At 41.6% G+C, this 22,073-nt stretch overlaps 1 protein-coding gene across 5 annotated transcripts in view; it reads right to left on the bottom strand.

The window, feature by feature from the left end:
* DACH2 (dachshund family transcription factor 2) overlaps positions 1 to 22,073 on the bottom strand; it is a 673,780-nt gene that overhangs the window by 36,959 nt on the left and 614,748 nt on the right. The gene's annotated exons all lie outside the window — the stretch shown is intronic.

The following is a 22,073-nucleotide window of genomic DNA, read 5'->3' as shown; positions in this document are numbered from 1 at the left end:
TTTTATATAAGTGCATCTTTTTATAGTAAAAGGAAAAAAGTTGTGATTGATGCACTTTGATTTTAAAGCCTACTAGAACTGTACATATTAAAAGCGGCATTCAGACATATAACATAATAGAATAAACAAGAAATAAAGCTAGGATAACTACTATCTAACCAGAGACACAAACAACCTTTCCACTTATTGAAGAAAAATGAAGACTGCTTTTATTGAGCCTGTTTGTTATACCTGGCATACTTCATAATAGCATTCAGGAATCCATTTAGAGGGCAAGTCCTTTAATTTTAATTTCTAGCTTGGGGCTATGCTACTAGACATAGAGGAAGGCAAGAATTATCTTTGCAGAAAATACATATATTAATAAATACCAAGAAATGAATGGAATACAATAGTCTGACAATTACACTGACAATGGCTAGAAAAATTTCTGTAGGACCAATAAACCACTATAAATTCATCTTTTGGCTCACCAGTCTTCTGTCCAGTCCTGATTGGGAAGTGAAACTCCAATTGATGGACTAAAGATCAGGACTTGAAAGAGATGCTATGTGAATAGACAGTGTAGACCACTACCAATAGGCTAGTCCGTATTTTTATCAAAGAAGAAATCTGCTAGTTAAAAACATTCTTTTAACTAGGTATATAAGGTAACCAGTGCTATCAAGTGTACAAGTGAAGGAAATAACTTAAACATGCCATGGGATAGAGACTGTACATCAGCATGACTTCCTGGTTTTCCTAGTGGCGACAATGGACTGTGAGTAACAAATAGAGCATTTCAAATCTGTGGCTATCCACTTTATATTTGTGGGTATCTGTATATATGGATGGGGATATCTGCAGCTCATTTTTGCATGTGGATACAATTTTTTTATCTAGAACGCTGCAAATTTGCAGATATCTACTTTATATCGGTGGGTATCCACATCTTTTTTGCAGATACAGATTTGGATGTGAATAAAAATTTTTAAGCTTTGCAGAACTCTAATTACTCTGTGGCTGAAGGGAAACAGCATCTGGTAACTAAAGCTTTGTCTACACTGGCACATTTCGTTGCCAAAAACTACCTTCTGACGACAAAACAATGAAAGCGTTTACACTACACTGCAACTTTTTTGGGGGAAAAACACCCACTTCCATTCCCACAAGAGACTATTGTCTTTTCCCCTTCCTTTATTGGTGACAAAGAGCTAATGAAGACTCTGCTGTTTGTTTTGTGGAGAGAAATGGCTTCCGCCAGAATCCCACAATGCTTGCTCTGATGGCTCTACTCAGTGTTTTATGATCTCTGCTGCCTGCAGGTATGCGCCTCTCCCCTTTCAAAGCTCCAGGAAGTTTCTGACAGCTGAGTGAGCTTGATCCATTTGGGGAATAATTAACAAATAATTGGAATGCTTCTGTTCTGCCCTGCACTAGATACACATTGGCAGGCAGACTGCTGCTACAGGAGGAGGCCTGGACAGATGCTGTGCCGCTTTGACACTGCTTAGCACAGAGAGCTCACAAGCTATGAGGGAATCCCAAGAAGTTCAGGGATCAACTACACTGCTTACCCACATTGCTTTGCTCTTACCTGTCAACAGGGTACTAGCAATGTGGACATGAATTGTTGACAATGCAAGGCAAAAAACCTGGTTTGAACGGTTTTCACCTTTGGAAATGTTTGCATATCCATGGCACTTTTATCGCCAAACCTTCCCAGTGTAGGCACAGCCAAACTTAAGTGAGAAACTGTTCCATGCAGTGATATAACTTGCTACTTAAATTTTAGACGCTAGAGGGGTTTTTTGTTTGATTTATAACTGTGCCTGTTTCTTTTTCTCTAGCTTAGTATCACTTAAATTTTTGGTCTTTATTAGTAAACCATCTTAATGCTCGGTATTACAATGAAGTCTGAGGTTTCACGTAAACTAACGGGCTGGTATGTGCTCTGTTTCTTTGGAAGCAAAGACATAATAATATCTGTACATGTCCAGTGAGAGGGAGAGGACACTCCAGGAAAACTTCTCTGGCAGCAGGGTACACAGTGGCTTACAATTTTCAGTGTCCTAAAAAGAATGCCATACTTCTTCCCCCTCCAGCTTTTTCCTCCCATGGGTTCTCCTGTGCTTTTGTTTCTCATACACAGCCTCTCCCCCGCCTTTTCCAAGCTCCAAGGGAGTGTTTTTCCTCCTCTTCTGTTTCCCTCCTACATACCTCAACTTACTTGGTGATGCAAGAAAGGGGAGCTTGAGCGGCTGCTGGGCTGAAATGGGTGTGTGTGTGTGTTCAGTATTTTTAGTTGGCTCAGCTCCCTACCAACCCCTATGCTTTGCACTGAGGGAGAGGGGGTTACAACAGGCAGAGACAGCATATCTAGAGACCAAGAAAAGCTGAACATTTTCTCTCCTTCCTTACTTCCTTGCTCTTCTCCGGGTGGGGGCTGAATTTGGGTAGATGAGCCCCAATATTTCCCTAAAATTACACTTATGAAAGTGATTTGCTCTGCTTGTGACAGATAAAGACTTCTCAAAGGTTATCAGGAAAAAAACTAGGAGTAACCACGACAGTGATAACCTCTTGTGTTTTTTCCTCAAAGTGACAAAGTGGTGGAAATCTACAGACAGTTGTGTTCCCTGGATGTGGGAGGGATTGAAGAGATAGTTAAAATACTCATTTTTCCTCTGCACCAAGTGCCTGAGATAGATTAAAATGTCTGTCTACTACTGAAAATATTATTCCCTTTAAAAAAAAATTTTAAAAGCAAATTGCCTATTATTTTAGGTTCAGGTCCCATATGTTCCATTACAAGAAAAAATATTTTGCAGTCTTTACTCTCTTGTACTCATTTGTATATTAGGAGGTGTAAAAATGCAGGAGTTGCTGTGTACCTTTTAGAAGAAATGAACACCTACGACACCAATTTAAGTCAATGGAAACACTAGGCTAATAGTACTGTGGCAAAAATATCTAGTCCCCCTATACACAGTTAGACCATGATCCTTCAGAGGTATGCACTTATAAGGATAATTACTCCTTTCAGAATTCTCATGACTCTCAATTTATTTCAGTAGGATTCTCATCAAGCTAATTGTTGACAACTGTAGATCCTCTAATGGTTAACATTAGGCCCTCAGTGCTGTTCCTAAAATTGAAAAGGTTTTTTTGTTTATCAAAATGTTGGCTGCTCCAATACTCCCTTCGGGTATGTGTACACTGTGGCGCTATTTTGGGATACTTTCGGTATCCTGAAATAGCTATTCCACGCCTTTTGAACAAGCCCATTATTTTGAAATACCTTTTGAAATAACGGGTGAACTTTTCTGATGTCCCTGTAAGCCTCATTCCATGAGGATTGAGGGACATTTTGGAATAGCGGTTTATTTCAAAATTACGAAATAAGCTATTTCGAAATACACTTGAAATAAGCTACACAATTTGCATAGCTCAAATTGCTTAGCATATTTTGAGCTAATGGTGCAGTGCAGACGCACCCGCTGTAATTTGTGGGACTGGTTTAACTGTAGTAGGACAGATATTAAAGATGTGTTTACTTCAAACATGGGGGCTACGTCTAGACTGGCATGAATTTCCAAAAATGCTTTTAACGGAAAAGTTTTCCGTTAAAAGCATTTTCGGAAAAGTACGTCTAGATTGGCAGGATGCTTTTCCGCAAAAACACTTTTTGCGGAAAAGCATCCATGGCCAATCTAGATGCAGTTTTCTGCAAAAAAGCCCCGATCGCCATTTTCGCGATTGGGGCTTTTTTGCGGAAAACAGTACTATGCTGTCTACACTGGCCCTTTTGGGCAAAAGTCTTTTGGAAAAAGACTTTTGCCCAAATGGGAGCAGCATAGTTTTTCCGGAAAATCACTGACGATCTTACATGAGATCGTCAGTGCTTTTCCGGAAATTCAAATGGCCAGTGTAGACAGCTGGCAAGCTTTTCTGAAAAATCAGATGATTTTGTGGAAAAACTTGCCAGTCTAGACACAGCAATGTAGAATATATATAAAGTCTGAAAAGTCAGTTACATGTCTGTAATGACTTAACTGCTCTGCAAACTTTCATTGCTTCTCTCTACTAGGAGGTGAGCAGTTTTCTTTATCAATGAGAAAAGTGATGCCTCCTCCTAACCTGGCACAAGTCAGAGGAATTTATGGCTTTAACGTTGTGATTCAGATGCCAAATTTAAAATCAGTCCTTTTAATTCTTTTAGCGAGGATCTTAACCCAATTAATTTTATTTTGAAAAATAAAATGAAAATCTACATGCTTCATTTAAATCATTGCTCTGGGGTGGGGCTGGGGCTGAGGTTGATGGGTTGAATATGTAGGCTGGCATGGGAAGAGAGGACTACCCCAGCCCTCTCTACCTGCAGCATCTCGGGGCCAGGTCACAAGCTCCTCTTAATGGTTGCTGCAGCTCCAGGGGGCACAGCTGAGGTAGGGATACATGTCCCCCCGCTGGGGTAGATCCAGGTCTGTTTGCCCCTTTCATTACCCAGCCTGAGTAAAGAATGCAGCAAACTGCACTTTCCCCGCACTATCTGAAGAAAGGGAACATGCAGCAATGTTCCTATATGAATCGGGGAGGGGGACCTTCAGCCTCCTCAAAGGATGAGAGGGGGGTGAGAAACTTGTTGGGAAAGTCCTAGATTGGAGTCTGGGGTGTCTCCAGAGATCCCCTTTTATCTGCTCAGTAATTCTGCCTCACTTCTGTATGGTTTTATTAAAAGCAATCCTATTCTAGGTACATTCAATTTTTCTGGCACATCTAAACCTTTACCTGGCTTTATGTTATGATAAGAGGAAGCTGGATACCAAATTTGGTGGTCCTAGCTCTTATTATTTAGTAGGAGTTCTTAAACAAACAGACAAATGCACAGACAGACAGACAAACTCTCTGAAAAGTCTAGTAGACGAAAAGATTTACCCAGTGTTTCTCGGGTCCTTCAGTGCATGGGACTGGGGGTGTGGGGGTGCAGGAGTCAGGGCAAAGGCTTAGGGATATGATGGGGGGGTCTCAGGGCTGTGGGCTGGGATTGAGGGGGGTGAAGGAGTCAGGGTTGAGGAGTGAGGAGTGGCTCAGAGCAGGGGGTGCAGGAGTCAGCGCAGACGTATGGGGAGGGGGGGCTCAGGGCAGGGAGTGGGGCAGCCAGTGGTTGCTCTCTGATACCGGCCTGAGGCATTTGCGGCATGCTGCCCGGTCGCCAACTATTCTACAGCTCTTTAGGGCTGTTGGGGCAACGGGGACCTCTCCCCTGGGCCAGCCAGGGTAACGAAGCTGTGCACTTGCTTGCACTGAGGGTCATTCTGCAGTATAACTGCCCCTGCTATCACAGGCCTCCCTTTCCATGTAATGAGAAACAATCACATTCCATGCACACCCCACTGTCCTGCACAATCAAATCCTGACCTTCCTTTAAGATATAAGTTATGATAAGAGGAAGCTGCATACCAAATTTGGTGGTAAGAACTCCTTTTACCATTTAGGAGGAGTTCTTGAACAGACTCACAGATGGACAGACGGATGCACAAACTCTTTCAAATGTATAGTGGCTTACAGTGCCTTAACATGGAGGTCAATGAAGACAATTGGAGAAGAACTGATTATTCCAGCACACTGTCTTTAAATCGAACTCTGGTACATGTAAATAAGTATGTTATATCACTTTATGTCACAATAGTGTTTTTCCACTAGTGAACTTTGCAATGGCACACACACACACATTTTAACCATAAAATTTAACCATTATACATGAATTTTCAGGACATTCTAAAAGCTTTGGAAGCTTCCAATAATATTAAAGCCACACATCACCTTATTCTGTTTTCTGGTAATTTTCTAAAACTCATTCTAAAAATCATTTTATTTTGTTTTGAAGAAGTGTTGACTAAACCCTTGTAACCATTTGCAACATATCCAGGGGAAAACATAGATCATTTCTGTAACACTTGAAGTAAGTGGAGATTTAAGAATAGCAGACTATTTGCAGTAGTAAATAAAAGAGAGAAAATAGTATAAGCAGTACATATACTGCCCTTTGTATGGAGTTGTTTTCAGGAATCATGAGGGTACATTTACCAAGAGGATTTTATAAAGCTGGCACTTAGGAAGTGTTTCAATGGGAAGATGAGTGAGAGAGAGTCCTGAAATGGAAAACTTGACTTGAATAGGTTGAAACAACAATTTTCAATTTAGCGTTAGCTTTACACTCTTTTAATAAGGGACACATGGATAATTATACAGATCTGACATTTATATTAATGGGCTCTCATTAATAACACTGAAAATTATACCTATTTATATGGCACATATTTTAAATATACTTGGCACTTACAATAAAGATGATGTTTTTTGTTAATTTAATTCTTAAAAAAAGAGTCAAAGTAGGTGAGATTTATTTTGCAATATTGAATAAGATATTGGAGAACAATGCATAATGTTTACTGGTGTCAAGTCCGGGAAATAGACTTGGAAGCCACTTCAGTGTAAAATTAAACATGCAAGTATAATAAAAATACATTTAAAAAAATCCTCATGCCTCCTGGACATGGTCCTGTTTTTTAACAAAATTTCTGAGTACAAAAAATCTACTCGTGTAATAGCCATTTCCTATCAAATACTTACCAATTTATTAAATCATATCCTATTGTTTACAATTTGTAGTCTGGTTATTTTATTCTCATTTTTAGGTTTCAATAGGAGTTATATACTTTTGTAATTTTGATGCAGAATTTTGAACTTATGTTGTCTTCATGGATATTTACAATGCAATCCTTAATCCTACATGAAAACCCACATTCTAACAAATTTTATTTGCCATATGACAACTTTCTGAAGCTTTAGTAAAACAACAGGCACCAGGTAGTAATATTAGCTTTGCCATTTCTCCAGACAAATATACAACTATTATTTTTAGTTGCCAATTACGAAATCAGGGATTTGAATCATGCTGTAAAAGTCACTTTTATCACAAAGCTTTCCAAAGAACTCTCATTGCTTCCCATCTCCCCACTGTGGATCTGAGAGATGCACAGGGAGAAAACTATGATGATTACAAAATATTTCTGACCTAACTCTTTCCTATTCAAATTCCCATGTTCTTCTAATGATAAGGTTTAGGTTTCACTGCTAATAGACTATTCTTCCACTGAGATTTAAATTCTCAGATGAGATTGGATGGGTAGAACGTTCCGAGGGGAAAAAAAAAACCTTCAATTTTCTTGGCGGATTTAGCCTTTTTCCATTAATGTTGAGATTATTCCTTCAACTATTTTGTTGCAAATATTTATAGTCCACATGTTGAAGGAAAGGCATTGCAGAAAAGATTTATTTTTCAGCAAGTACCCTACTACTTGTTGTCATACTGTAGGTATTTTAAGTGCTTCTCTTTGCTCACTGACTTGTTCTCTGTCACACTATAAGAACGTCAGTTTACATTAGGGGTGCGTCTAGACTGGCAAGATTTTACACAAAAGCAGTTGCCTTTGTGCAAAAACTTGCCAGCTGTCTACACTGGCCACTTGAATTTATGCAAGAGCACTGACATTCTAATGTAAGAATTCAGTGCTTCTTGCGCAAATACTTTGATGCTCCCGCTCAGGGATAAGCCCTCTTGCGCAAGAGGGACAGTGTAGACAGGCACCTTAATTTTTTGCGCAAGAAAGCCCGATGGCTAAAATGGCCATCGGAGCTTTCTTGCACAAAAGCGCGTCTATACTGGGCATGGATGCTTTTGCGCAAAAGCACTTTTTGTGCAAAAGTATCCGTGCCAATCTAGACGCTCTTTTGCGGAAATGCTTTTAATGGAAAAACTTTTCCATTAAAAGTATTTCCGCAAAATCATGCCAGTCTGGACGCAGCCATTCAATTAGTATAATAATTTCAGGCCTTATCTATACACAGTGGAGAATAACATAACAAATAGTAGAGATCAGGGAGTATGGGGAATTACATGTACTGGTCCCTTTACCGCACTGGAAAATTTGCTTAGAAATTAATACAGTACAACACTATGTTAACACTTAAGTGGAAACCATGTCTTTAAGAGATGTTCTAAGGGTTACAGACAGCAGAGGAAGCTGTATCAGGAACCATGCTGACAGGGAACCAAAGCAGGTCAAGTGACATCATGGACCATCCAGAGGACACTGAAGTTTTACACTTTGAATTCTTTGAGAGGAGTTGCCCACTGAGGAATAATCAGAAGATTCTATGAAAATATCAGGGTTCCAAAGTAATCAAATCTGCTATAGGGAAATCTAACTGGCTGTGATATATTCTTGTAGAAAAGAGTGACAAGTAAAATCACCATTCCTTGACATTAGAACATGGATAAGATGGGATAAGTTTACACAGCTTGCAAAAGTTAGCTTACCAGCCCACATCTACAGATTCAGGTTAGGAGAACTCACACAACAGACCTGAAGAATTGGAAGGGGGTGGACTTCAGAACTGAAGTTCTAGCCTAAGATACAACTTTAAAGTGCTGTCTATACATCTATTTTTAGAGCACTTTTGACAAGATAGCCACCAATTGGGGCCTCTAAGTTCAAACAGAATATAAATAATAAATAGTAATCACAAGATTCAGGAAAAAGTCCCCTATAGGTACCAAGTGCAAGCATTATTTGTATTTTACCTTAGACGTTCATGTTAACATACTTGATGTCTCACTTCTCTTAAAAGAGAACTCTACTACTAATTACTTATCAATTATTATTATTATTATGTTTTATTTTTAATGTAGGTGCATAAACAGTAATTAAACTTTCAAAATCTTTCAAAATATCTGAAGCAGTCAGGATACTGCATTTCCTACTTTTGAGTAATTATTTCTGTTTTTATTAAGGTTTGTTTTACAAATGTATAAAATAGATTATAAAGAACATTACTGATATTATGCTCTGTGCTGCTTAGGCTTAATAAATATTTTATCCCACACCATACATTAAAGCCAAAGAACGGAGAAAAGAGTGGTAGTAATCTCTTCCACATATTCAAAGTGCCTTCAATAAAATAGGGGTGTATAACAGTCAGGAACAAATTACTCAGGTCTGCTTTAATAAAAGAGTACTCTTACAGCAGTATTATTCTTAAGATACTGACATTTCCATTGGTGCTGCAACTGTATTCTTTCAAAGTAGTATAGCTTGTTAAAACAGCAAGATCTCTTTTTTTTGCAATAGAGTGTTTGTGTCCAAGCAGACAGAACGTTTGTACAGAATGCATCCAGGGAACCATAAAACTGGGGGGGGGCAGAGGGGGGGACATATTTCTCTGTGGTATGTTAGTACTTTGAAAAATTCAATCACTGGGAAAAAATGTTTTGCTGAAAAACATCTGAAGAACCTTATAAAAGCAATGGCTATCCACGGGACCTACTTAAATAATTTTAAGAGATGGAATATATCTTTGCTTATCTTCTAAAACTCATAAGGCACGTTGACACTGCAGCGTTATTTCAGAATAACTGATGTTATTTTGAAATAACAAAGTGCATGTCTACACAGCAAGCCATTATTTCACAATCATTTTGAGATGGCAGACTTCTTACTCTGACTCCTGTAACCCTCATTTCATGAGGATGTAGGGTATGTCTACACAGCAACATTATTTTTTAAATAACTAGCATTATTTTTAAATAACTTAATCCGCGTTTGCACAGCTGGCAGTTATTTTGAAATAATATCAAAATGCTTTCAAGATGGAGGACTTCTTACTTTGACTCCTATAACCCTTACTGTACGAGGAGTAAGGGAAATCGAAGGAAAAGTGCTCTATCCTGAAATAAGTGCTGTGTAGACGCTCCCAATTTTGGAATAAGCTATTTCAAAATAAGCTGTAAAATTGACATAGCTCAATTTGCATAGCTTATTTCTAGGTAAGCTCTGCTGGAAAGATGCACACTAACGGTGTGTTTAGACGACAGGGTTTTTTTTTTTTTAACGTGGCCTTTTTTCGAAAAAACTTCCCCTGCATCTAGACTGCCACTTTGTTCTTTTGAAATTAAATCAAAATAAAATGGCGGGGTTTTTTTTTACCACAGTAAACCTCATTTTATAAGGAATAACGCCTTTTTGAGAAAGTTCTCTTTCGAAAAAAGGAGTCCTTGAATGCAAACAGGGCTTTTTTGAAAGACAGCCTCCAGACTGTCTTGCTTGCTTTTTCGAAATAAGTGGTTGCACTCTAGATGCTTTCCTTCGAAAGAAGCTTTTTCGAAAGATTCTTTCGAAAAAGCCTCTTTTGAAAGAGGATTGCAGTCTAGACATAGCCTGGGGAAGCAGACGAGTGTTCTTCCTTTGACTTCCTGCTGTGTAGACATCGCCAAAAGCTGAATTTCAACTTCAGCTAGGCAATTGACATAGCTGAAGTTATGTATCTTAATTAAACTTTTGCCCTGCAGTGTAGATGTGCTGATAGAGAGCTTCTCGAAGGGTACGTCTACACTACAATGTTAATTCGAACTAACTAAGCTAATTCGAACTAACGAATCCAGACTAAAAAACTAGTTCGAATTAGCATTTTGCTAATTCGAACTAGCATGTCCACATTAAGTGGACCCTGAACCAGGCTTAAGGATGGCCAGAAGCAGTGCCAGCAGGGCATCAGAGGAGGACTTAGAGCGTGGAGCTGCTGTCTCACACTAGCCGAGGGCTGTGCTTAAAGGGTCCCGACCCCCACCCTGGACAGACAGTTCTCAGGGGTGCCCCGCTTACAAAACAGTCCTGGCTTGTATTGCCCGGAGTACCCACACTGGGCACATCACACCACTCGGCCATCAGCCCGGCTGCACTTGCCGCAGGCTGCCATCTGGGGAGAGGGGACAATTGGGGGGCTGCAGGAGAACTTCCACCCCCAGAAGCCCGCAGAGCCAGCCCAGTCCTCCCCATCGGGGGCTCGTGCCCCATTCCTCCCTCACCTCCTTCCACTTACCCTTCCCTAGCCCCTCTTCTTGATGTACAAAATAAAGGACAATTGTGTTCAAAAATGGAATCTGTCTTTATTGAACAAAACTGGGGGAGACTGGGAAAAGGAGGTGGGAGAGGGGAAGAGAGAGGGTGGGAGAGGGGAGGGCAACTAAAATGATCAGGGGTTGGGAACAGGTCCCATATGAAGAGAGGCTAAAGAGACTGGGACTTTTCAGCTTAGAAAAGAGGAGACGGAGGGGGGACAGGATAGAGGTCTCTAAAAGCAGGAGTTGGGTGGAGAGGGTGCATACAGAAAAGTTCTTCATTAGTTCCCATAAAGAAGGACTAGAGGACACCAAAGGAAAGGAATGGGTAGCAGGCTTCAAAGTAGTAACAGAAAGTTGTTCTTCACAAAGCAAAGAGTCAACCTGTGGAACTCCTTGCTGCAGGAGGCTGTGAAGGCTACAACTAGAACAGAGTTTAAAGGGAAGTGAGATCAAGTCATGGAGGTTGGGTCCATGGAGTGCTATTAGCCAGGGGGTAGGAGTGGTGTTCCTGCCCAAGGTTTGTGGAAGGCTGGAGAGGGATGGCACGAGACAAATGGCTTGGTCACTGTCTTCGGTCCATCCCCTCCAGGGTCCCTAGGGTTGGCCACTGTTGGCAGACAGGCTACTGGGCTAGATGGACCTTTGGTCTGACTCAGGACGGCCATTGTAAGCTCAGGGCTCAGGGTCGGGGGTCTCAGTGGACCACCTTGATTTTCATGCACACCTGCTCCTGGGTGGCCAGGCTGGCAGCTCTCCTGCCCTAGCCGGCCACTTTCCTGTGCCTAGTGCGGCAGTCGTGGACAAGGTCCACGATGTCCGCACTAGCCCAGGCTGGTGCCCGCCTCTTGCAGTCCCGGGCAGGCTCCCGGGAGCCGCCAGCCTGGTCCCGGGAAGAGGGGGAGGATTGGGGGGCATTGGGTAGGTGGCTCGATCCGTGCCAGGTGCAAGATCTGCTGGCTGGGTGCTGGCAGGCTTGCACCTGGCACGGGCACCATAGCCAGCCCGTGTCCCTTTAAGCAGTCCGGGGCCAGGAGGGGGGCAGACGAGTTTCCCTAGTGTTGGCCAGAGTGGCCACCAGGGAAACCTGGGGAGGGCTAGCCTCCCACTAATTCGAATTAAGGGACTACACACCCCTTAATTCGAACTAGCTAGTTCCAACTAGGCTTAATCCTCGTAAAATGAGGTTTTCCTAGTTCGAACTAAGCGCTCCGCTAGTTCGAATTAAATTCGAACTAATGGAGCGCTAGTGTAGCGCCTATTAAAGTTAGTTCGAACTAATATCCGTTAGTTCGAACTAACTTTGTAGTGTAGACATACCCCTATTAATTTCTCTGGTGCTGTCAACCCAAGACATTTTAATTCAGGAAATAATTATTAGTGGAAATAGGGGAAATTCACCAGTATTATTACTGCATTTTAAAAATAAAGCAAGTCTCAAAAGTAAATACTAGCAAATACTTTACAATATGATTGAGACTCTACTTATGGCTTTATTTAGAAACATACATACACGAAGTAAGAATTATCTCTCTGTGGTTTCTATTGCGCAGTGTAGGAATTCTGAACGTGGACAACAAGGAGAAAAATATTCTGATCATATATTCCAGAATTATAATATCTTCTATCTGGCTGTGTCTACACTGGCACCCTTTTCCATAAAAGGGATGCTAATGAGACACTTTGGAATTGCAAATGCCGCGGGGGATTTAAATATCCCCCGTGGCATTTGAATGAACATGACTGCCGCTTTTTTCCGGCTCGGGGTTTTGCCGGAGAAAAGCGCAAGTCTAGACGGGATCTTGCGGAAAATAAGCCCTTTTCCGGAAGATCCCTTATTCCTACTTGAAAGTAGGAAAGCGGTGCCAATGTAGACACAGCCTCTTAGTCAAGCATTGGTTTGAAGTACACTCACAAACATGAAACATAAGGAATTATTTTCTTCTTGTCTGCTATCATCTTTAATTTAAGAGGGAAGGTAGTGGTGCTCTGTCATGGACACCATCTGTATCATGCCTGATGCAGAAAGGCCTTTGGCTGCAACCTTACTGAATCTTATATTTTATTAAATTTCAGGATAAAACTTAAATTATTTTACCAGTTCGTCAATCCCTACAGGCTCTTGATCTGCTGTAAACTACTATGGGCTCTGTAATCTAGTAATCTGGCTCCTTAGAGTGCATCTACACAGCAGGACTTAACTTGACATAAGCTACGCAAATTGAGCTACATAAATTGCATACCTTATTTCAAAATAGCTTATTTCGAAATTGGGAGCATCTACACAGCACTTATTTTGGGATAGAGCACTCTTCTGCCAACTTCCCTTACTCTTTGTACAATGAGGGTTACAGGAGTCCTCCATCTTGACAGTATTTCAAAACTAGCCAATTAGCCCGTCATAAGACGGGATTTTCAGCTCTCTCCTCCACGTCGGTCTTCTCTCCTGAGCCTCCAGTCTCTCGCTCCGTCTCGCAAGTGGCCGTTTGGGCCCCACACTCCCCATGCAGCATGGGCCGCTCAGAGGGAACAGACAGCATTTCAGCAACAGCGCCGCCCAGAGGGAACAGCCAGCATTTGAGGCAAGAGCACGCCCCAGAGGGAACAGCCAGCATTTCAGCATTACAGACTCACAGATACTGGGCTACTATATATATGATAACTGCCTGCTGTGTAGATGTGGGCTAAGGGTATGTCTACACTAACCCCCTAGTTCGATCTAGGAAGACTAATGAGGGCAACCGAAATTGCAAATGAAGCACGGGATTATATCCCGTGCTTCATTAGCATGTTCCCAGCTGGTCACCATTTTAGAAATTGACTAGCCCAAAGTAACTGCCCGTGTCTGCGGGGGATTTAAATATCCCCCGCGGCATTTGCATTTACATGGCTGCTGCTTTTTTCCGGCTCAGAATAAGGGATAACCCGAAGGTTGTCAAATCCAAATGCCCTTGCATATATGGAATAAGAATCTCCCGGAAAAGGGCTTATTTTCCGGAAAATCGCGTCTACACTGGCGCTTTTCTCAGGCAAAAACCCCGAGCCGGAAAAAAGTGGCAGCCATGTAAATGCAAATGCCGTGGGGGATATTTAAATCCCCCGCAGATTTGCAATTCCGAAGTGTCTCATTAGCATCCCTTTTCCGGAAAGGGATGCCAATGTAGACACAGCCCATGTCTCAGTAACAGGATGACTAGTGAGTTCCCTCATCTTTTCCAATACTTGGGAGGCCAGCAGTGTGGCATGCTATTTAAACCATCTTATTGCCATAGATATCGACTGCAAAATTCTAGACTTTTTACTACTATTACTGTTTTTCAGCACTTTAGTTTCTGCCATGGCTTTCCATATGCCAGTCCATGTTTCCCCACACTCTCTTTTTAAATTCAAATGGAAACTCTTTACTGGCAATCTGAGGTGTTCATGTTTCATCAAACTCTGTGGGGATATGAAAGGAGGGGAAAAGGGGGTTCCCTAGCTCTTTTTTTTTTTGTCATGTCAGATCACGATTTCAAAAGAGAACAGTTCACTTGCTTGCCCCAGATCAGCAGTCGAGGTCACCAGTGTAATGGACACGCATTCCCGATGGGTTCCTAATAGCAGGAGCCAGTCCCGTGGGTTTCAGCACAAGCTCTCCCACCCCTTGGGTTGCCACTCTGTATTTTTAATGCTGCTCTGTTCCTTTAAAAATGCCCAGTGGCAATTGGGGAGGAGGAGGCTTGTGCTGAGAGAGACCTGTGGGACCAGCTACTACTGCTCTGTTCCTTTGAGAATGCAGAGAGGCAGCAGGGAGGTTGTCATGAGACCTGGCGGGGGATCAGAGACCTCTCTGTCCCATTAAGAGTGTATAGAGGGAGAGGAAGGGGTTGTGCTGAGACCGGGAAGTGAGTGCTGTAACTGCCTTTCCCTAACAATTGATCGAGTAGTTGATGGAATTTCCATTGACTACTTGACTAGCAAATTATTCAAATAAAACAGAAAGGGAAGGGACTGAGAGCAGGAACAGCTATGCTCCGCAATGACCAGTGGGGGCAAGGAGTGCAAGGGACAGTTACACTGCAGAGTGACTAAAGGAGGGGAGAGGGTGGCCACTCCACGAAGAGAGTGTCCAACTGGGGCCAGAGTTCTCAGTGCTGAACGAGGGGGGAGGGGTACCACCCAGAAGCCCCACTGTCATGTCACCACCCAGAAGCACCACTGGGACTGACCAGTGTAGCCCTGGCCCTTTCCCAACCCCCACGAGGGCCTGCTGCATGAGCAAGGGTGCAGCAGTTGTGGCCCCAGTGAGCCCCCCCCAGACCTCCCAGCCCCCTATCCCTGCACTACCAGGCTTAAGCCCCCCTGCCTTGCACCCCCCCCCACAACTCTCAGACCCCTGCCCTAAGCCCCTCATCTGCTGCCCTGATTTCTGCATCCTCTTCTCTTGCCCTGAGCCCCCCCCCCATAGTCAAACCCCTGCCCTGAGACACTCCCCGCACCTTCCACCCCTCTACCCCCGCCTTGACTCCTGATCCCCTCATCCCCACCAGCCTTCTACCCTGAAGGACCCAACACTGGGTAAGTCTTCTAGTCTATTATATGCACAGGTGACTCAGAATGTCAGGATAGATTTAGCCATGAAAGGAAGGAGTCTTCTAGCAACACCCTGGTAGGGTCATTGTGAACATTGCACACCAAAATGAAGAGCAAGTAGATAAATTTGTATCTGAATATTTCATTGGAGTGATTCTCTGTACATCAAAAAATATACCAGATGGAACATCCCCTAACTCAAGGGTGGAGAACTTTTTCTGGGTCAGAGGCAACTGACCCACAGAAAAGTCAGTCAGGGGCTGCACACAAGTGAGAAACAAAAAAACCCCACCCCGTACAGTGTGGGCTCCCCAATGCTGTCGTGTGAGCTCCGAGCCTCAGGAGCCAGATACAGGTAAGCTGGGCTCTGCATCCAGCCCCTGGTCCTTACGTTCCCCACCTTTGCATTAACTAATGAAAAATGTTTACCTATATACTCGAGTATAAGCCGAGTTTTTCAGCACATTTTTTGTGCTGGAAAATGCCCCCCTCGGCTTATACTCGAGTCAGCGTCTCGAGAACTGAGGCGGGCGGGCTCAGCGTGTCTCTGCCGCCGGCCGGGTTTAGCCGCGTGAGCCCGGAGCTCCAGCCCCGGTAACCGAGGCGCTCGGGGCGGGGGGCGCTGCCGGGAGCGGGCTGGGCTCCGTGTGTCGGGGGCCGTCGCTGCGCGGGGCGCTCGGAGCCTCTGCCGGCCGCTTGGGTTGCGGCTGCTCGGGGGTTCCTTGTTAAGAACACAGAGGCAGACCCGGTGAGTGTCTGAAGTCTTCTCCTCTGGCTCATCATGAGATGTCATGGCAGAGCTGATTCAGAGCCTGCAGATGATAAAGACTGTAGCTGCTTGCCTTCTCCGTGCTGGAGACCCTGGCTGTATGTCAGCTACCAATGCCAGTTTAAGGCTTTGATCCTACTCGTCAATGCCATGGATGGATCAAGCCCCAGCTACTTCAAAGACCAAACGGTGGCATATAAAGCCCCACAAGGGCTGTGCTGTTCTGGGAAAATGCACATCATAAGACCAGGATGGAAGCTGGGGACAAAGCATTCTCAGTGGGAGTTAACACCTCCCCTGCTTAGTGAAAATCCCACTAGATGCCTATTTGCAACTTTTACATGCCTAAAATACCTTTGAAAATCTGGCCCCTGGATACTCTGGTGGTGGGTGGCCATATAAAGCATGATGTGGGGCTGATAGCATGCGTCTGTTCCCGTGTGTGACTGGTGCTGGCGCTGGGCGCTTTCTTGCAGGCGGCCCTTCAGGGGCTCATTGGATTGGCGGGACGACTTTGAGCGGGAGTTACGGTATTTTTGATACCATATTGTTTTTGTTGACCCCCTTTTCCACTTACAGAGCTAGGTTATTGTTTTTCTTTGAAATAAATATTCATGTAATTTTATTGGTATCTATCTTCATTTTTTACATTTACCAGTAGCTGCCTCATTTCCTACCCTAGGCTTATACTCGAGTCAATATTTTTTCCCAGTTCTTTGTGGTAAAATTAGGTGCCTCGGCTTATATTCGGGTCGGCTTATGCTCAAGTATATACGGTAAATATTTGACACACATGTAAAATGTAAAAGGGTTCTACACTTTTCCTGTAACATTTGATGACCTAAACAATTAAAAGAGATCTGAATTCCAAAGGGTTGATCAAAACTAATGTTTCATAACAGAACTTACCTGGTAGGCCCTGACTCCCTACTGTTTTTCTTTCTCTCTAAGCCCTAAAGGCTAATATGGGCCACTGTGCCTGATTAACTAGGCTAGGGGCTTCAAACTGCAAGCCAATATGAAGAGAAACAGACTCTTTCTTTCTGTGGGATGTTTATGCTAATGTTTGGCAGTAAAACACAGACCCACATGTAAATTCTGTTAATAATGTGCCAACATCTGCTGCAGGCAAAACACAAACACCTGAATTCTGGTCTTGAGAGGTAAACGAAGGATAAATAGTATTAATTATTTTGTTCAAACACATTTATAATAATGAAATGTGTGCCTATCTTGTATCACTGATTTGGAATTATTATTTTAGAAGCTATACTATATGGGAATTTAGTAAAATCTGAGTTTTGCAAACCTTTTTAAAGTTTCTTGAAGTAGTTCCCATTAAGGTAGACTGTTATTTTTCTAGGGAAGTTAAAAAAACACACGAGACATTTCTTATTAAATGGAAGCTTTTAAATTTGTGTTTAAAATTAGTTTTTGTCTGGCTCCTAAGACTAGCATGGGAATATAAAAAAATAACTGCTCATGCAGAAAAGCACCATGCAAAAATACAGAAATTTTGGCAAACTCATTCAAGTGATCCTTTAGTAGTGGGACATTTCCCAAGTAAGATGGGTAGTATGTTATCGCAAGCAATATTATTTGATGTTTATAAGATGTATTACTTTTTCTGTGTGGTGAATAAATGCAAACATCCTTTTAATTTTCAGTTTTTACTTAACACTACTCCAACTCATGAGTTTTAATAACTAATCTTTTGTAACTGCTTTAGCTCATTTCAACAGTATTATATTTCCCTGCTTTGACACTGCACTCCATATGGGTGAATGGCTGACATATCCATTCATGATAGCACAGGAAAATGAAGTTTAATCAACTGCATGTACCAAAATCAATGTGCATGTGATCTCACATCTCTTTGTAAAACTGAAGAGTTTGCTCAGACATTTCTCTCTTCAAAGGAACTTTTTTAAAGTGTTTAACTGTTTTTTATATGCTCTTGTCTCCCTTCAGTATTGCTCAGATGGTAATCTTATTTCATGTGCAAACTCACTTAGATGACATAGAATGAGCTACAGCTGTGTGCTGCTATTTAAAGTAAAATATATCAAACCGTTCTTACAACACTTGAGCAAACAACAAACTTAACTTTTTAATTAAAGATTATTAAAAAGGCAGAGCTATGTTTTCTAAACTGAAAGTCGTATTTGAAATCAGCATCATCAGGTTTTGTAAAATTCTGAAACACCTTGATGCTGTCCAAATTGCTTCGTGAGCACCAACAATTTTAGAAAGGTTGTTGCAACCCAGCAAAACAAAAAAAGTAGCTGTGAAGCTCGTACAAACATGCAAGTCATCAGTCACTGATTTTCCAAGCAATCATTAAATACCCGATCAGAAAGTTTATCCATCTTATTACCTGTAAATGAGTTTTTAAATATTACAAAAATTTTAAAGAAAGAAGGAACCATTCTCTGTTCAGATTAAGAAAGTAGTATGTTACCTCTCACACTGTTCTCAAACAACAAAACACGTTCTTAATTCATGACCTATTTTGTTTGGATTTCTTGGCTTTAAAAAAAAGCTACTGATTGAAAATGCAAGTTGTACCATTTCTGGCACAATTTCCCATGTAAATTAATCATTCAGTCTGGAGTTAAAAGAATTAATGAACTCTTTCTGTAACTGACCTGCACTGATAAATATTTGACCCAAGGCAATCTTTCAAAAATAATACTGTGCAGAAAAAGTAATGTGGTGGAGAAAAAAACATAAAGGAAACAGCAATCAAAATCATGTTGGGCCCAAACAAAGTATCTGCTGCATGGGTACTTAAGTTAAACTGAGTGAATTTTAGCCACTCAGCACCATACAGAAAACAACTAGGATCATATTATATATCACCTACAGTTTGAAGTTTTTTAAATGATTAAGCTCAAATCAAGTCCATGGGTTTAAATTGTGCTCACCTTATTCATGTGAGAAAGTCCTACTGATTTCACTGGGTCAGTGGGACCTAAGGGTACACGTAGATGAAGTTAAAAAACTCGTGGCACAATCACCGCTCACCCAAGTCAGCTGATTCAGGCTTTTGGGGTTCAAACTATGAAGCTAAAAATTGTGGTATAGAAAATTTGGGCTCAAGCTGGAGCAGCACAAGCTCTCAGACCCTCTCAGAGTAGAAGGGCCCAAAAGCTTGGGTTACCGCCAGAGCCCAGACATCTACAAAACAATGTCTACACTCACGGCTTCTTTCGCCAGAAATATGCAAATGAGGCTAAGCGTGGAATATCGACGAGCCTCATTTGCATACCTAATGAGCCGCCATTTTTGCAGAAGAGGCTCTTGCGCCAGAAGGAGCTGTCTACACTGCCCCCTCTTGCGCAACAAAAACCCTCTTGCGCAATGCCATTACGCCAATTACTTTTCAGGAAGAACAGCATTGCGCAAGAGGGATTTTGTTGCGCAAGAAGGGGCAGTGTAGACAGCTCCTTCTGGCATAAGAGCCTCTTCTGCAAAAATGGCGGCTCATTAGGTATGCAAATGAGGCTCGGCGATATTCCACGCTTAGCCTCATTTGTATATTTCTGGCACAAGAAGCCGCGAGTGTAGACATAGCCCAAGTTCCACAAGCCCAAGTCAGCTTACCCCAGTCAATCACAGTTTTTTTATCACCATATAGACATACCCTAAGTCAGTGATTTCCAAACTGTTTTTCTCACGACCCAGTTGAAGAAAATTGTTGATGCCTGTGACCTGACAATTTGACTAGAGTGCAGGCACTGAAGGGGAGCTGAGGATGAGAGCTTTAGGTGTAGGAGGGGGTCTCTGGCTTTGGAGGGCGGAGAGGTCAGGGCTGAGGCAGGAGGTGCTTATCTTGAGTGGCTCCTGGTCAGCAGTGAAGCAGGGGCACTAAGGCAGGCTTCCTGTCTCTCCTGGAACTGCAGCCCATGCTGTGCCCCTTCAAATGCTTTCCCGTAAAATGTGTAATTGATCTAAATTGGAGGCTTATTACTCACTTTGTATTAACTGCCTTTTTCTCCAGGTATACAACAATGAGACAAATTCTCCTCTCAATTACATCTATTCAGAAACTTGTATTACTTCATCTTTAATTCTTTCTCAGCTATTGTTCATCAAGCAAGATATACTGCTATGAAGTCAGGATCCAGAGATAGGAACAGAAATAATGGATATTCTACATCCCCTCTGTTATTTATCTCTTGGGGTTAAATTCTTTATTCAATGTACATGCATAGCTCCTACAGAAGATTAATGCAAAGGTTTTCCCTGACTTCACCAGGCAAATAATTGGTTTCATTTTCTTTAATGGAAGTTGTGTGCACTAACTTTACCATGAATAATGCATTTACAAATACTTTACATGTATACACAAATACACACAAAAGAGAAAGTATTAAGTATGACCCATAGAATGTCTTAAAGCAGTCCCAGCTCTGGGGAAACTCTATTCAGAATGGAAGACAAATTGTCTTGATGTGTTAGAATGTGCAAACTGAAGCTCTGATTATTGGAGAACACTGCTTATGGTGAAGTTGCATTACATTAGGGTTTTACTGCATTTCGATTGATCGTGTCTTCCTCAACAAAACTCGCATGAAAAATCATTCAGCTCAAAGACTGCAGTATGCAACTTCAGCAGGGAACAAAGCTGAGTGTCTCTTGTCTGCTGTTCCCCAAGAAATTATAGTTTACAGCCTGTTAGTGGGAAAGTGCTATATTTAAGATTTCAGCTAATGTTTTCAGAATAACAACCCCTACCCCAAAATATAATAACAAGCAATGTGCTCATTGCCCTTGGCAGCACCATTAAACTGGGCAGTCAACTACTTCAAATAGCTGAGAGTGTTAAATGTTAGTTCTGCCTTAAGTAGGTTGATTTTAACAGCCAAATGTGCACTGTAGTCTATCTGAGCATTAAAAGCACCTTTCAAACTTCATTTTACAGAAATGTTAATGACCAGAACAAACTACTGAAGGCAAAAAAAGAAAAGCAATTATTTCAACAGATGAAAGGAAACAGTAAATTAAGGCTTCTGTTTTAAGAGAGGTACACTAACTTATCTATTTTAAGGAAATGTCATTAGCTGAAGGCGCCATGGAGATTTTAATCTTTTCATGTTTTTCTCTCTTTTGTCTTTTAAACATGAGATTGGGGTATAAGAAAGGGCATTAAATCTTTATTTAACATCTAATAAACCTCAAAAATATTTTACTGAAAAATTAGCAAAATTATGGTTTCTAAACGTCTAATTTACAAGGTGTTGTCTATTATGATGACATGTAGGAAGACGTTGCAATACTGTAACTTACTGAGACTAAATATAAGATATGTATGTAGACTTCTTTTAAGTTTACCAGATGACTGGTAAATAAATGAAATATACAACTCAAGAAAGATAAAACATAGCAGAAGTGAAATTCTTGAATGTGTTTTGACCAGGTGACTTCATTTGTATATATAAGTGTGTGAGAGAAGAATGAAAACTGGGAGAAGGGAAGTGCAGTGTGGTGACTTTCCTTGCTACCAATGGGTGTGTCTGTAGATTTTTTTGAATGTTAAAGCAAGAGTCTAACACATTAAAATACGGAAATTTCAGTTAATACTATTTCAGTTCAGTAGAAATTGTAACCTTGAGAAAATCTTGTCAAATGGATAATATTTTAACAAGAAATACATTTTAACATAGGGATATCTGTGTTTCTTAGTTTTGTTGCCACAGTTTAAGAAATACAAACAACATTTATTCCCAAAGGAATTTGAGACACATATTTAAAGAATTTTTCAAATAAAATTCAGAGTCCGATTTC

Source organism: Pelodiscus sinensis, chromosome 13, assembly GCF_052426305.1.
Source record: "Pelodiscus sinensis isolate ZL-2025 chromosome 13, ASM5242630v1, whole genome shotgun sequence".
NCBI lineage: Eukaryota > Metazoa > Chordata > Testudines > Trionychidae > Pelodiscus > Pelodiscus sinensis.
The sequence above is the reverse complement of the archived record's forward strand: the minus strand, read 5'-3'. Positions and strand labels throughout refer to the sequence as shown.